We start from the raw sequence: 17,281 nt of genomic DNA, 5'->3' as shown, positions 1-17,281 counted from the left end.
TTTGTCCCCGTTTGGACGATTGCTTTCAAATTCGTAGCACTACTATTTTGTCTTCCTCTGAGAGAGGTTTGACTGGAAGACACTTAAATGATCAGTGACCCGGCCGTTGTCTCTTTCTCGCATTGTTGTCGCTTTTCGTAGGTACTATATCTTCTTCAGACACAGAATCGGAATTGAGCCGAAACCTGTCGCAATGTAGACGACATTGTAACAAAATGTAAGCCTCCGTATCCTAATACTCACGCTTGGGAAAGCAGTGATCCCGGGATTGGCCGGAACAGCGAGTCATCCTTTTGCCTGGCTTGGAACTTCGCCCTGCTACATATATTCCTAGTTTATAGCTCTTCCTTTGTAGTCAGTCTCAACCGTTCCTTTCCTTGTCTTACTTTTCCTCCTTTCGATCAGGTCTCGGTGGCCCGTTGCATGGCAATATACACACACACATATATTATATCTATAATATATATAATATATTATATATATATATATATATATATATATATATCTATATATATATATATATATATATATATATATATTATACATATATGTGTGTGTGTGTGTATGTATACACACACGCACGCACACACACACACACACACACACCACACACCACACTATATATATATATATATATATATATTATAATATATATATATATATATAATATAATCTATATATATATATATAATAACATATGAGTAATTCGTATCTCAATTATAACTAGAGTAATGAACTACATTCGAATATGTCAATTATTTAGCGGCCTTTTTAACTTTTACTGATATGTGAGAAAAATTGTAAATTAAATGTAATTGTACAATGAACACTTAATTCAGTAATCTCTACATTAAATACCAGTACTCTGTTAAGTTGCCAGACTGCAATTCGTAATTCCAGCAAGTCTATAAAATTCCTTCTGTTTCTCCAAAATGCTCTTATATTTTGTCCAGTAAATATGGGATTAAATTGATATGACTTGAGGCAGAGGGACAGGAAGTAAATGTAGCACATGTTGCAATTTGAGAATTCTTGCGTCATATGTTAATGCTTTCGTCGCACTGTATAAATGTCTCGTGCGTTATAACCAGGCTGCGGTTTATTTTCATCTGACTTCTTTAGCATAATCTTAACCGAAGTCGAAGGTTACATCGTGCCCTGCATTTTACGTATAGACTCAATCTCGTTAACGACGGCTCTCGCCGAGCCACGGCACGGCTAGTGAGCGAGCCTTCCGCGGGGCACCGGGAGCTTCTGGAGTAGTGGAAGTTGTAGTAGGCGATCAGTGTGGAGGAAAGTGTGGAAGTGTGAGGTGTGTTGTGGGTTTCTCTGTGATCTTTACAGTCTCCCTCCTCTGCATTTTGTCGTGGGAATGTATAATGTGGATATTTGACTGGCGTATTATTGGTAAGTGTTTCTTCTCTCTCTCTTCAGCATGTTCAAAGCAGATTTGGAAAATAATTATTGACAGGTGACTTACAAAGTTTAATTTTTGTGCACTTGTTAAACGTTTGTAGATGCCGGTAACTAAGGGCCTTTGTTAATATATATAGTTGTCTTTTAAATGTACTTAGACAATCGAGATATACTGAATGCACACATACGTATGCATTGGTTTTACGCAAGAAAATAAAGCCATGATATTGTTTATGTTTTAAACGTTTAACTTATTAAAGAAATGTCTAAACAACCACCTATGAGAATGTTCATCAAATGATGACTTAGCTGGTCAATTACCTGCAACCACTTCGTTTATTAAAGCAGACGCCCATGCGTATTGGCAGTAGGAGCAGCAGTGGGTGATATTGATATCCTAAAAGTTTTTATTTTCATGGTATGTCGTATAACTTAGTATTTTATGGAAGTGGACTCGATATTTACAAATAATTCTTTTAGCTTGTTAAACATTGAGGAAAAGTAAATGTCAGTTGTACCATTTTTGTTAGGGTAACTGCTCACTGGCTTTTCCCGATAGCCTTGCTCACTTTGGTGAAAAATTATTATTAGTATAATATCATCATCATGGAGAACGGCTCAGCAAGAACGGCATTTTTTTCTCGCAAGTGTTGTAGCTTATGTGTAATTAAACAGACTTCAGAGATGTTCTTTTAATTACGAACGTCAATGTTTTTGTTTGTTTTTTTCTTCTATTCCCATTATGTTAGGCCTCTTCAGTATTTGTTGTTTTGCACCTTTTGTGTCTGTTTCTTGTTGCCTTGTAAGTTTGAGGTTTTTATCTATTAATGACTTGACCGAAAACAATTATTAATTCTTTTTATTACAGAACTTACCTGATTCTTGTATTAAGATCAACTTCCTTTTTGTGTTTTCATTTGTGATATTTGTTTTATTATTATTATTGCGGGAAGTTTTCTATTTACCGGTTTTATTCACAACGTCTGTCATGTACTTTATGCAACCCAATGAGTCTAACTATAATTAGCATTTATACGCATATTAATTTGTTTTTATAGTTTCTTAGTTTCTTTGTAGTTATTAGTTCACACCGATTATGTGCATTACAATGCGGAAAGTAGGTTTCATATTGTTACAACATAATTTACTGTAAACCTCTGCAGATTTCCATTTTAATGTTGTAGGAAACTTTTGGTTTAAAAGTTAAAATAGAGGTGGTGTCATTTGTATCAGGAGCCGTGCTCACCAGTAACTCTAGATGTTAGTATAGTTTTATAATTTCTAATATTTATTTAGCTTTACTCGGCATTCAATATACAGTTTACATTTAGAGTTGATCTTCTTTGTTATACGCAATGACTACTTGGTTTTTGACTTTCAGGTGGGAAGTGTGACCTGTTATGTTTTTTTTTCTTCTTCTTTTAACTAAACCGCTCACTTTAATTACTGTATTAAAGCGTCTTTTGCTCATTTAGGTATGGTCACGACGTGTCTTAATATCTGTTTTTAATTTTACGCATTTTTTCATTGTTGACTGTAGCTTTGTACGTACGATTTATCTTATTAAACATGATATAATTAAATGTTACGTGTGCATGACTAACAATTTAAAGGTTGTTATTTCCTTTACCGGGGTTCAGCATCATTTCAACTGTTTAAAAGATTTGTGTGACAGTGACTAATCTTATTTTCTTTCGGAGGCACCTTCTGTTGGGGGACACGCTTTTTTGTGTGTATTTATGTATATGTATTAAACTTTATGTTGAAAGGAAAGAATTGCGTTAAAATTACCAAAAAAAAAAAAAACGTATTATGTTCAGTGACTATTAGTATTCTCAGTACAAGTGGTTAGCACATATTCGACCAACTTGAAGATTGGCTGCAGACTGTAACACGTCCGTTGTACTGCGGCTTTAGCAACGTTGCATCTGGTCGATACCGGAATGGGTGACCGTAGGGAGATAACCCACCTAAATGAGCATGTACAATGTTAGCTTCTTCACCCCGGGTAACACCTGAACTTACTCCACCGAGAGTATAATGCCTTGGGATTATAAGTTATATATATATATATATATATATATATATATATATATATATATATATATATACATACACACTATATGAGTGCGTGGATGTGCATAATCCGTAAGCGACAGTGTCTTTCAAAGAGTTTGATATGATACCAAAATCTTTGTCTTCACGGATATGGTTATGCACGCAAATTTCTCTCTCTCTCTCTCTCTCTCTCTCTCTCTCTCTCTCTCTCTCTCTCTCTCTCTCTCTATATATATATATATATATATATATATATATATATATATATATATATATATATATATATGTATGTATATATATATATATGTGTGTATACATATATATGTATGTATATATATATATAATATATATAATATATATATATAGTTATATCTTACTGCTAACAAAATTAGAAAGAAATTGAATCAATTAATATTGTCAAGTGTTTTTTATTGTGGTTGATACCATTATCATTGTTTTGAGATTTTTTGGCGTATCAAGCACGTATATACTGCACAGGCGAACTTCTCACTGCTATTATTATCTATAAGTGGGTGACCTCAGTGCTGCAGTCATGAGTTCATGCTGGAGTTGTGAGGTTCATTTTCCCAAACATGCTTTCCATGCTGATAATTGCCCTCCGGCATAATACGGGTTTTTATTCTGGAAATTACTGTTAGCAATGAGCAACGTTATTATGTTGCGCGGCTTGAGCAATAATGCGAAAAACAACGTAACTGCAAGAAAAGATCATCATCAGTGATTTCCGAAAACCGACCAAACGAGTTTCCCCTTGACCTTACTTAAACTTTTACCTACTCGGCAACATCTTGACTCCTTCTCATCGTTTTCTTTTCAGTTCTAACAGCAACAGTATTTACGAAATGACTAAATAAATATGAAGTGTTCATACGGTTATATCAGTGCATTTCTTCCTTGTGTTTTTATCTCTCGCTCGTTCTGTTTTCCTCTGCCATCGGACCTGGGATAGATAATAGAGTGGCTTCGCCCATCCGACGGCCTTTTCGCGTACGATTAAATACATTTTCCATTTTTCGGGTTGTCATAGTTATGGACTGTTCAACATAGAACATTGTATGTTTCCACTAGAAATGTGTTCTTGCATCTCTCTCTCTCTCTCTCTCTCTCTCTCTCTCTCTCTCTCTCTCTCTCTCTCTCTCTCTCTCTCTCTCTAGTGTATGGGTGTAGTTTACTTTCAGAATGTACTAAGCTTATTCCGAGAATTTATGCTCTTCGGAATGCAGGTACACGTTAACATTTGGAGGATGATTGGCAGTTGGAGGAATGCGCGGCGGGTGATGAACAACGAAGGCTTGCACGAGTAAAGTCTGGTCAGAAAGACTCTTGGGAAAGGTGAAATCATGACTGTGCTTTCAGGGAAACGTTCACTCAATCGTCCGTGGAAATTTTGAAGGGATTGAAAGGGCTTACCTCCTACCGTGAATATATTTTGAGCTACGGTTAAGTAGACGTGAATCTTATAAGACAGTTGTGAAGAAATCGCGTAGAAGCATAAACCGAACATTGATAGATTGAATATGGAATTTGCCGTGTCGCCGACGGGGATTATTCTGGAATCGCGCAAGGTGTATTACGAATAGTGCAGGGGAAAATTTTGGAAAGGATACCACTGACAAATTGTATGGAAGGCACGCGGAGGTGATCATGTACGGAAGCTGCATAAGGAGTAAGCAGATAGTATTACCATAAAGTAAACTGCTGTAGAAATGCTATTATGTGATTATTTCATTGAATATTAAAAACTCTTGTCGTACATTGGGGAAATTTTTTGAGCCAGAAACGCAAGATGGGTAATACAGTATCAGTGTCGGAGAAGATAAATTCCGACCGTAAGGACGTTACGTACCGTTCCAAATATTTGGACGTCCCCTCAGTGGCGTGATCGGTATGGTCTTTACCTGCCACCTCGGTGGCCGCGAGTTCGATTCTGGGGCATTCCATTGAGGGGTTCTAATAGAGATGTGTATTTCTGGTGATAGAAGTTCACTCCCGACGTGGTTCGGAAGTCGTGTAAAGCCGTTGGTCCCGTTGCTGAATGACTATTGATTCCATGCAACGTAAAAACACCATACAAACAAACATTGGACGGAGTTACCTTCTTACGGCATGCTTAGGGCTATAATAGAAGCCATGGGTGACCGGGGCTGGTTCAAAGGAATTCAGTATCCTATAGACTGTCGTAGTTACTCGCAGAGAAAGTTAATGTGTATGTATACGTATCGTCAGGCACCCTTCTTACGGGACGAGCAGGGAATGTCATTCATTATCTTGTCAGTCCTCCTCCGAAGAGGATAGCGCGCTCTAAGGTGAAAAAAAAAAAAAAAAGAATGGGGGGGAGCACAACTCCTCTTGCATGCAGTTGCTAGACGCCGCTACTTCCAGAATCGAAACTTATGAATAGGAGAGAGACGCTGCCGCATTTCCGTGGCAGCCAAGTAGCTCGTTGTTTCCATCATTATCGAGGCTTTCATTTTGTTCATGGGGTTGTGCAGCTCGTAACAATACGGTAGTGATAAGGTTCCCAGCACTTTGGTTGTGGTTCCTTGTTGCGCTTTGCTTGCAAGTTCTCAGATACTCGAGTTTTCCTATCATTATTGCTGTCATTTATTTTTACATACTGTCGTTCTTGTCACTGTTTGGATAGCTATCGTGCTTTACATTACTGTTACCGTTAATAATTCTTTTTTTTTCTGCCGTTTAATGTTGCCGTAACAATGTCAAGGTTCATGAAGATTAAAATAACTTATTTTTGCTTTCATGCATCTTAATACATTTTGTCATTAATACTTTGTTGGGATTATTATATTAAGGCTTTATATGAAGCGAACGATGAGGCAGATATCCGTCACACTTATTTTTCCTAGGCCGGAAGAAAATCGGGAGATGTGGAAAAAGCTGAGAAGAAAAAGGGCAGGAGGTCTACCCATCCCGTCCCACCAAAGAAAAAAAAAAATGGCGGAACGGCTCATTTTTCCCTTTTTCCTATCACGACTATTGGTCACTGTTATCTCCATTTTTTGTAACCGAGGCAACTTTTTATAGTTTAATCGTAAAGTCAGGGCAGAAACGTTCCTCAGACAGCAAGTAAAGATGGATTTTGGGAGCGATGTCCGTGCAGTATGTCTCTATCTATAGGCACAAAAAGTCAGTAGTAATAGTAGTTCGCAGCGTACCACAGATGCGATTTTAAGCAGCATTGGCTGTGGTCAGTACTTGGAAAGGCAGCCACCAGCAGTCGAGTTGGGCAATACTAAGCTGGCCATTACTTGGATAGGTGACCTCCCAAAATGGCTAGACTTTCTTGGGCAAATTAGCTTCCATCGCCATTACTCGGACTTGCAACACATTGTTGTCAGATGTGTGTGCGGTCCTAGTGTTGCCCGAAAAGTCTAAAAGTGGAAATTATTTATTTTTATATACTTATTTCTTTATTTTTTAAATTAGAGTTTATGATTCTGTCATTTATCTACTTCAGAATGAATATGTAATAGAATGAAATGATGTCACTGCCGCCCGGGTTCGACTGACCCATCGACAATTGCATTTAAAAGAAATACAATTCGAGGATTAAGAGTGACACCAGCGTTGTGTTGGTTAAGGCTGAGGGACCTCCATTAGGACTAATTGGCTTTACTCTCTCTCGCTCCCTAAAGATGATACGTTATCATGAATGTGCTTTGGATAATATTTAATCTACTTAGTAACTTTGTTGTAATGGATCGTTAAGCTTTACTTTTAATGTTTATGTTAGTTTATTTCCTTAATACATTGAACCTTGTTTAAGTAAGCACCCGAAGAGTTATTATTAACATAGTAATTAAAAGTATGGTCGGATAGCCAATCGTATGATTGCATGGAAGAAAGAGACGCTTTGTGACGGGGTTCTTCTTGAGCATTCTTTCTACTTAATTAAAAAAGTCACCTCTGTCACATCTTGCAAAAGATATGCTCTAAAATATGCCGTGCTTCTTTTCTTCACCATTCTGTGAGTCCTTATGTATATTTCGTGTAAGGAATTTCATTCGCTCAGAGGAAGATTGATGTGCCGTGTGTTCTGCCATCCTTTATCTCGTGCATTTCTTCTAGAAGACTGAGAAATGTTTGGAAAGCTTCAAAACGTTTATTCTGTTTTGGTAGAATATATATATATATATATATATATATATATATATATATATATATATATAAAGATGAAGTATCATCAGTGTTCTATTTGGCTAATGCCTATTGTGCGACCGTTTGACGCCAAAGCATTAGACTAGATTACTGCAGGATTAGCTTGGCGATCATTACCTTGCGAGCAGAAGCGTCCCAGCATAATCAGTCGAGTTGCCTAAATCAGGTGTGAATAAAGCGTGAAATTCTAGATGATTAAGCTGATTATTTATGCTGCATGCTGTTTAATCGCCAACAGCGTCGTTTTTCATATAATGAGTTATATGGATGCATATGAGGCGAGATATTTTGCTAATAAACTGATGTTTTGTGGCTAGGCTTTTCCATATTTAAAACTTTATGCGATGAATATGGCTGTTGACATTTGGGCGTGAAGATAACCATAGGTTGTGTGTGTGTGTGTGTGTGAGAGAGAGAGACAGAGAGACATTTGGCACAGTATTTGCAGAAAAATATTGAATGGTATACAGATTGCACTCTTTTTAAGAGTTGGGTAGACACTGGAGTAGCTTTGAATTTAAGTATATTTCCACTTGTAAGATTTTGTATGTGTGTGTATGTGTTTATGCTTTCTAAAAAGAAGAGAGACATTATGAATATAGATTATAGACCAGGTATACGACTTTAAAGGAGAGAGAATCTGAGTTATGAGAGAGAGAGTGAAAAGTTGTGGGTGAGGTGTTGGTTGATCCTATTACACTCTCTTGCGAAGACAACACTTGACATTTAAATTATATTTCAGGACTAAAAATCCAAGATGTCATCTGAGGTTCTCTTTGTATGTTTTCTGATCTATTCTGTTTAGAAAAATAGTTTCCTTTCTGATTTAGTCTCGAGGTTTTCGGTGATAATTTCAAAAGTTATAGTTCAAGGTTACATTAAAGTTACGTTGATTTATAATTCTTTAAAAGTTATTTGATATCAACAGACCTTTCCTTGAGAATTCAAGTGGTTGCCCAACTCTTGTGACGTTTGAAAATTGGCTTTTGCTTTTATGATCTTGCCGCCTCGGCTTTCAGGAAAAATACCAGAAAAGTAACGCGTGTACGGGCATCACTTAATTGAAAAAACGGTTGTGGGTTTTTTCATGAGGTTTTATCCATTTAATTTTTATTTTATTGCATAGTTCATCAAGTACCTGACTTGATTGATTGTTTTATGCGAAAGGACGCTGCAGCGACCACAGTGTGGTCATCGACGCCGTCAGGTTTTTCAATTGACTTTCCCTTAATCCTGAGAATCACTTCTCATCAGGTGGCACAGATGAATCACTAGTTTATTTGGGTGCGAAATTCATCCAATTCAGAAATTTGTTTCTTTTTTTAATGTTGTAATTCTTTCGTCTGGCAGTTCTTTATTCATAGGTCTATTGGTCTCTAACAGTGAAATCAACAATTTTACCTAAAAGATATATTTATCGACCGTAACTAGACATTCCTTGGCTTAACGATTCGAAGTCATTTTTTCCTTCATTCGGCGATGAGAAACCTGAGAAATTGCGAAACTACCTCATCGCCCTTCGTCTAGCCATGTGATATAATTTATTACGAGACGAGATTGCATCAGTGACGCTTCTCGCTATAAATAACTTGTTGAATTGCGCTGCGCAAATCCCTCCCTGACCAGTTGCGCAAGAGGGCATGCGCCGGCGTGGGTCACGTGATGATGTTTATGTTTGAGAGTGAAGCTTGACCTATAAACCGCTTGGATAGGTTTGCGTTGCACTATTTAGTAGTCATTCATTCATTCTTCTGATAAAGTAGCCTGTATGTGATTGCGTAGTTGTGAAGTTAATGAATAAAGTTTGTTTTGTATCCCCTATTTTCTTTGATGGAAGAGGCTTATTGGATTAGGCGGCTACACTCAAATTAAGGAAATTACAAAGAAATCTTTTAATAGAATAAGATTGTTTGCTTCCTTTAAGCACTGTCTTTAACAGTTTTGCCAGCGGGATACAAGTGAGCTTTAAACTCGCACCATTATGATGTTATTTCAGACCTGTCTTTCATGATCTTGCCCTTCCTTCTTAACAGCAACGGTACTCTTTACAATAGTAACAGGTATCCCTGGAATAATATATTTCCTTTTCCGATGTAGGCGTTGCTCGTTCACATATGTATATCTTATTTAAAAGTCTGAGGTGTTTGTGTCCCTAAAGCCGAGGTAAATCATCTTTGTATGTTATATACATTATTAACTTTCTATTTCACATACATTACTATTGTAAGACTTCTTGCTGTTTAATACCTATAAAGTTAATAATTATAAAATCATCATTATTCCCGAATCCGTCCGTCCTCGGGAATTGCTTCAGGAAGCTTCCAGTGTTCCAGGCCATTAATTACGGAGACATTTCTGATTAACGCACGTAATGGATTTCATGAGAATGCGGACAAATGTTGTTACTAACTAACGCGTTTGATTGCAAAGGACTTTTCACCGAGAGTACTGGATGACGTTCATATTCGGTTGCATGAGAATTTTCACAAATTGCTGTGATTGACAGTCGCTTTGGAGTCCCACATGAATTTGGACAGGCATTCGATTCCCAGGGATTTGCAGTTGACAAACTCTTCCTGTCCGCAGACAGATTCGATCAGCTTCTATGGGCAAACTTTTCGGATTGAAATCAAATTCAAATTGATTTTTTTTAATACTGACAGGGAGAGAGAGAGAGGAAAGTGTCGATATCAAAGAACAGTCGACTAATTCTGAAGATATTTTCGAATTACTGGAGAGAGAGAGAGAGAGAGAGAGAGAGAGAGAGAGAGAGAGAGAGAGAGAGAGATAAGGCATCTCATATTACTAGAGCTGCCAGTGAGCGACTAAGCTATTCTTCTGACGTGTTGGGAATGATTAAAAGTGAACGCTGGAATATTCAGTTGCTTGTCTCACAATTTCGATTTACGAAAATGGTGAGGTGGAATAATTATGTGCTTATTTAGCCATCATGGATGTTTTTTCTTTGTTCTCTTCAAAGTGAACTTGCATTTTTTTCCTGTGTTTGAGAAAGTCTTTGAAGGGTACTGATATTAAAGAAACACGTGGTATATATATATATATATACACACAATTCTGTATATACATACATATATATGTATATATACACATACTATGTTTTTATATTAATGTACTCATATTATTATGGACCCAAAGCAAGGGAAACAGCGAAGTGCAAGATCTTTTCCCTTTAAGTTATTCTCAAGCAAACTTCATACAATAGAAGATACTAAAAATTGTAGACAGAACTGTATTATAAACAAAATAGATTAAATGTGTTTATAACCATTTTTGTGCATACAAAGATCTCTGTTGCGCATCGGGTTGATCTGCCAACAGCTCTCTTGGATTAACAGAAATTGGTAACCCGGGAAAGGTAAGTAACAAAAGTTAATGGTAAAGGTTAGTTACTCTTTTAAATCTTCCAACAAGGTTAGTTACTCTTTTAAATCTTCCAACATGGTTAGTTACTCTTTTAAATCTTCCAACAAGGTTAGTTACTCTTTGAAATCTTCCAACCAGGTTAGTTACTCTTTGAAATCTTCCAACAAGGTTAGTTACTCTTTGAAATCTTCCAACCAGGTTAGTTACTCTTTGAAATCTTCCAACAAGGTTAGTTACTCTTTGAAATCTTCCAACAAGGTTAGTTACTCTTTTAAACCTTCCAACATGTTGTGCAGAGTAGCATTTGGAATATACAAACCTGGACTTTTGTTTTCATTTATTACGAGCGAAGCGAAGTCTTCTGGAAGCGGGCTCATTGCTGACGGCCCGGCAAGATCTCCAAAAATATTGAAGATAAAAGAAAAATTCCTTCGGCTGATAAGACCTTACATCTTTAAATTTCTTCCCATTTAAGATTTATTTTTAAAATATAAATTCACATTTAAATGATGGTTTGATTATTGCATTAGTCCCTGACGCTGTTCAAATGCTAATATCTACCAAAAGTATTGAAGATAAAAGAAAAGTTCTTTTATCTTCAATACTTTTGGCAGATAAAACCGTACATCATAGAATTCCATCCAATACAAGATTTATTTTTAGAATATTATAAATTCATATTTAAACTTTGTTAACCCTTTGATGGTTAAGCGCCCAACTGGTTATATTTATGCAGATTATAAGAGGTTTCGATGTGTTTTTCTATCTGGTTGAACTAAGTTAAGTATATCTTAGTTTTACCAGACCACTGAGCTGATTAACAGCTCTCCTAGGGCTGGCCCGATGGATTAGATATTTTCACGTGGCTAAGAACCAATTGGTCACCTAGCAACGGGACCTACAGCTTATTGTGGGATCCGAACCACACTAAATCGAGAAATGAATTTCTGTCACCAGAAATAGATTCCTCTGATTCCGCGTTGGCCGAGCCGGGATTCGAACTTCGGACCACCGGATTGGCAGCCGAGCGCGAAAACCACTCGATCCACCGAGGAACTTCTGGGTGAACTTAAGAGTATTATTCATGTGGCCAATTTATTTTATTTTTGTTCATTTATTTGGGCATGTAATTCCTTACTCTTCTGACCCAGATAGAATGAATCACAGTTCTTTTGAGGGTCATTACTATGAATATTTTCATGATTAATTTCTCGAACTCATAGCAAACAAAGGGTGTGCTTTGGTAGTTCTGTCTTTTTGTCACTTTTATTATCAAATGTCTTCACATTCTGTTTTATGAGGTACCCAAAATATGAGCTGAAATAACACAATAATTCAGTAGTACCTATTTTCCTGATATTCTGTCATTCTTTATCCAAGAATTCAGGACTGACGACACAATGCTCGCAGGAACAGAGAAGATAGGCTAATGTTGAGATTTTTGTATCCGTATTGTATCCTGAAGAGTAATATACATATGTTGAATTATATGTTCCTTTTTATGTCTGTACTAGGTATACGCTGAAAATATTCGTGTCTAATAGCAGTCTAAAATGGCAAGCAACCACTTTTCAGTATTTCTAGTTTGATTTTCGTGGACGGGACTTGGTTATTCAATTATTTTAAGAGATTATTTGCATCTGTCTCTTTAGGTATAATAACCAGAATGCCATCTACTTACCGAAACCATGATGTAGGTATTTTGAATATTCATAGGAGTACCTGTATATATTTTCGTCATGGAAAAATTAACTTCCAGTCATAAATATGTAATTTAAGAAATTTATGAGGTATTCTAATACGACTCCCGTGTGGGCACTTTGTAAAAATTGAACATACACTAGACTTAGTAGGAGGTAGGATTGATCGCATCCTATGCTTTTTCTCATGGATGTTTGTATATATATATATATATATATATATATATATATATATATAAATATGTAATAATAAATTTGGTTGAGGTTTTTTAAGTTTAATACGACTCCAATGGGCACTTTTGTAAATAATGCACGTACACCTAGACTTGGTAGGAGGTAGTATTGATCGCATCGTATAATGGTTCTCATGAATATATATATATATATATATATCTATATTATATATGTGTGTGTGTGTGTGTGTAATATATTATATATATATATATATATATATATATGCGTGTGTGTGTATTTGTGAATGTATATTTTTATTTATGTACTATGTGTACGGCGTACAATTTCTTTTGTGTTTGGCAATAAGGTACACTTATGTCCATTATGAAGCACTGGGTATTCAGATGTTCTTGAAAAGAATAAAAGAAATCGATACCTTAATGTCTCGAGAAGGAACGAGTATTGGAGCAGTCTCTTCCACCATATCAAAGTGGTGTTTCCTTTGAATGTCTTAAGGGGACTTGCTTTTAATAGGATATTGGAGTCTTAGATTTTAGGAGAGAGAGAGAGAGGTATGGTTACTGAACGTGCTCCGGCGAGAGAGAAATTACTGGTCACTGAATATTTCATGACAAAGCGACAGATTATCATTCTTCTGATGAAATATGAAATATGGACCACCGATTGAGGGATTACTTGTCACGTATTGTGCGAGATGAACAAGAGTGGCTTATGAATCAAGCAAGAGAGAGAGAGAGAGAGAGAGAGAGAGAGAGAAAGTGCTCATATAGTAGGGTTGTCCGAAGTCGAGGTCTTCGCGTCTCATTTTCCAAAAGCGGTCTCGTTGGGGTTGGCTTACTTCCCGCTTGTACGTGATGTGTTTCACCAATCGAGTTCTATTAATCACCTCGTTTCCATTCCTGGTAGTTGGACTTGATCCCCTGTTGGTCCGTGAATGGGTCGGCGAGGCGGAGGTCAAATAGGGGTGACAATATTTTACTCCTTCCCACACTCTGCTTTTTACGCAGCTATTGAACTCATTTCATGACTTCAGTCTCCAGCCTTTTGCAATATTTTTATGGCTTCTGTTCAGTTTAATTACTTTTCGTCGGGTAAACTTCATTATTTCTTTTTTGCCCCTTACCGGAGTGGGCTTTGGCTGGTTGAGGACCCACGCCGTATTTTTACCTTACCTTCTCATTAGACATTTATGGTCATGTATACGTTATTGACCTCTGAATACAGCTCGACTTCATTGTAATTCCTCTTCCCCGCTCACGTGTAGACTTTTAATTGGGAAGGGGTTTTAGGGCTGATGACCTCAGTAAAGTTTGCCCCCGCCTTCATACCTTTATGGTTTAAGTTCACTGCCTTCGCATCCAGTTAGGCCTAATTGCTACGTTCCACCCCTCTCCCCTTCCCCTCTTCCCTCCAGATAGTGGCCAGGCTCCTTTCATTGGTGTTATTTACTCTGCTAAATACCTCGTCCTATTACATCTATATTTGATATGCCTATACCTTTGTTAAATTAATGTTTATGGATGTTATCTTTTCCTTATGTAAATTTTGTTTATCTTTTATTTTTCATCATTATTATTTCTTTTGGTACTTGTTTCCCTTTGCCTTATAATTGTGGTCCATTGACCTGGAATTTTGCTTTATTTCTTGATGTTTTGTATCCATGTAATTGTTATTACTAGCAGTTACTAGCAAACAAGCCTCTTTAGATCTCTGACAACGGAGAGACCTTCCTACATAGAACAGAACGCCCTTGAGGTAAACAAAAACGGCCAGAGAGAAATAATTTATATATGTAAATAAAGATAAGTATGTTGCTGGGTAGTGTGAGAGAAGGCAGTATGTGTTGATGCTCAGGAGTGTGAGTACCTTACTTGATGGCCTTAGTTCCTGTCGATTATACTCTGATTTGCAAGATTTTGGAATGCTAAAGTGTAAGCAGAGATATACAACATAACTGTATTCCAATGGGTAGCATTGTAATAAAGTATTGCAATTTCATGCCAAGAGGAATTTGTATTAGTGAGGCCATACTGAACAGCGTTGTTTCTACTATTCATATAATATATACTGAAAGACTTGAACCATTTTTTCTGCGCTCTCTCTCTCTCTCTCTCTCTCTCTCTCTCTCTCTCTCTCTCTCTCTCTCTCTCTCTCTCTCTCACACACACAACTATATAAGAATAGGGTTTGTGAATATATTGAGTTGTCAGCACGAGTGAGTTAGCATTTGGGCTTTCATAGTGATCCATTGTTACATTGTTGCGCGCTGCAGTATAAAGGTGTCCGTGAGACCTTTCTCTTGGAAATGTTCAGTAGAAGGTTTTGGGGAATATCTTGTCATGGAATTTCATGTGATGATTCATTTGATCGCGGTTGACAGGTTTATCAAATAGACTGAATGCTGTGTGTGACTGACAAATCAGTCACTCATCGACAATATAGCAGTAAAGTTAAACTTAATCTTACCGACGAAAAATTTCCGATAATGTTTTCGGAAGATTACGTGCGCTTTTTGTGATTCTGTCATAACACTTAGTATTAATTCTGTGGTTTTAGGGGCGGAGAAAAAGAATAATGCCTCGATCGGTTTGTGTCCATGATAGAGAAGAGAGACCATGAAAGGCATAAGAAAATAGTTTAATCAGTCTAATATTATATATATATATATATATATATATATATATATATATATATATTTATTTATTTATTGTTTATGTTAGTGCCCGCTACGTTTTTTTCATACCTGTATATATTATGAACTAATACAGTGAGGATTACAATTTCAGTAGTGGTGTAATGGAGGAGATTTGTCTTGCTCAGTTGAATATTGCGTTTGTTCTATTCGCTGAGTACTTAGTGATTCGGCAGTGAATGTTTTCAAAGACACCTTCTCCCATCTTCATTCCTTAATTCTGAAAATCGTTTCATACGTATATTGATTCCATGTAAGTGCAGCATTTAATAAATATTATATATATATATATATATATATATATATATATATATATGTATATATATATGTGTGTGTGTGTATATATATATATATATATATATATATATATATATATATATATATATATATATATATATATATATATAGAGAGAGAGAGAGAGAGAGAGAAGAGAGAGCGAGACGATAGCGAGGAAAGAGAGAGAAGAGAGAGAGAGCAGGGGTGGCTCTAGGCTCTAGAGTATAAGAGAAAATTATGATCAAATCGTAATTTGACTTCTTAATCATGGATGAGACACCTGTGCGTAGACGTCCGCAGCATTGACCACTTCATGTATCCAAACAGTTTGCTCATGTATGCACGCATTGAGCTATGCTACATCCTTAATATAAAGGCTCCCAGTTGATAATACTTCTTCTACTCCATCTAGCCAATATTTTACATTCTCCTCTCTCCTCCTTCCACCTCTGAATCGTATTCTCAATTCTTTCCACTTGACTGAACCATGTTCATCGTCTCACTTGTAAGCCCATCGACTGTAGTTGCATTGAATTTTATCAACCTTTTTTAATTCCCCTTCTTAAATCCTCAACAGTCATTCCACAAGCATTCTCAAATTTCCAGTAATATTTTTCACTTTTGTATTTTCTGTATCTTACAGCTCCGTATCCACAAATCTTCAAAATTGTCACCGCGTTAACCCAGGATTGTATCACTTAGTCTAAAGGCTGTTAATTCATGCAGAACATCTTCTGTTTTTTCACAAAGCTGTTGCGCATCATCACTACCCTTCTGTTATCATTGCTTGTCTTCTTTCCCTTGCACAATTTCGTCTTCTTTCCCTTGCACAATTTCGTCTCGACTACCATATCAATCTTCCTCCATACCTGTGACTATATTTCAGTATATTTTGGAACATAATGCATGAAATAGCGCATGAAAAGATGACACCTGTAATTTGCTTAGTTCTTATAGGTTTAAATTTCCTATTGGTAGTGTGTTAAACTTTTACAAAATGAAATCTCTTGAGTAGTAAGGAAAACAGTTGGTATGTCTATCTCAGTGTCTCCTCTCTCCTGTCCACCTTTTCCTCCCTTTTCATTGAACTGGTATTTTGTTTTCCTCCCATTCCATCGAAAGAATGGTGTTCATCTTACCCACTCTACCGACGGGTTCTATTCTATCTCGTTTAAAATCGAGAACATGCGTGGTGTATCCTTAACCATAATATCTTTTGTCCCATCGGTTGTTATCTGGTAGCAGGGAGAGATCGGTTCGATTAAACTGGGCATTAAATCAATTAAGCAGCGTACCCAGTCTTTCGGGGCACCTTATCGGGTGATTTGTGACACCAGCCACACGTCACGTTGCTTAGAGTTA

The 17,281-nt window shown here is 36.7% G+C and overlaps 1 protein-coding gene across 1 annotated transcript in view; it reads left to right on the top strand.

Moving 5' to 3' along the window:
• The first annotated feature begins 1,258 nt into the window (after window positions 1-1,258).
• Window positions 1,259-17,281, top strand: part of LOC135219099 (repulsive guidance molecule B-like) — a 317,762-nt gene continuing 301,739 nt past the window's right edge. Inside the window, exon 1 of the mRNA XM_064255539.1 lies at window positions 1,259-1,407. The gene's annotated coding sequence lies outside the window, so the exon portion shown is untranslated. The remainder of the gene's footprint in view (window positions 1,408-17,281) is intronic.

This window comes from Macrobrachium nipponense, chromosome 1, assembly GCF_015104395.2.
Source record: "Macrobrachium nipponense isolate FS-2020 chromosome 1, ASM1510439v2, whole genome shotgun sequence".
NCBI classification, from domain to species: domain Eukaryota; kingdom Metazoa; phylum Arthropoda; class Malacostraca; order Decapoda; family Palaemonidae; genus Macrobrachium; species Macrobrachium nipponense.
This window is presented reverse-complemented; position numbering and strand designations above follow the sequence as displayed.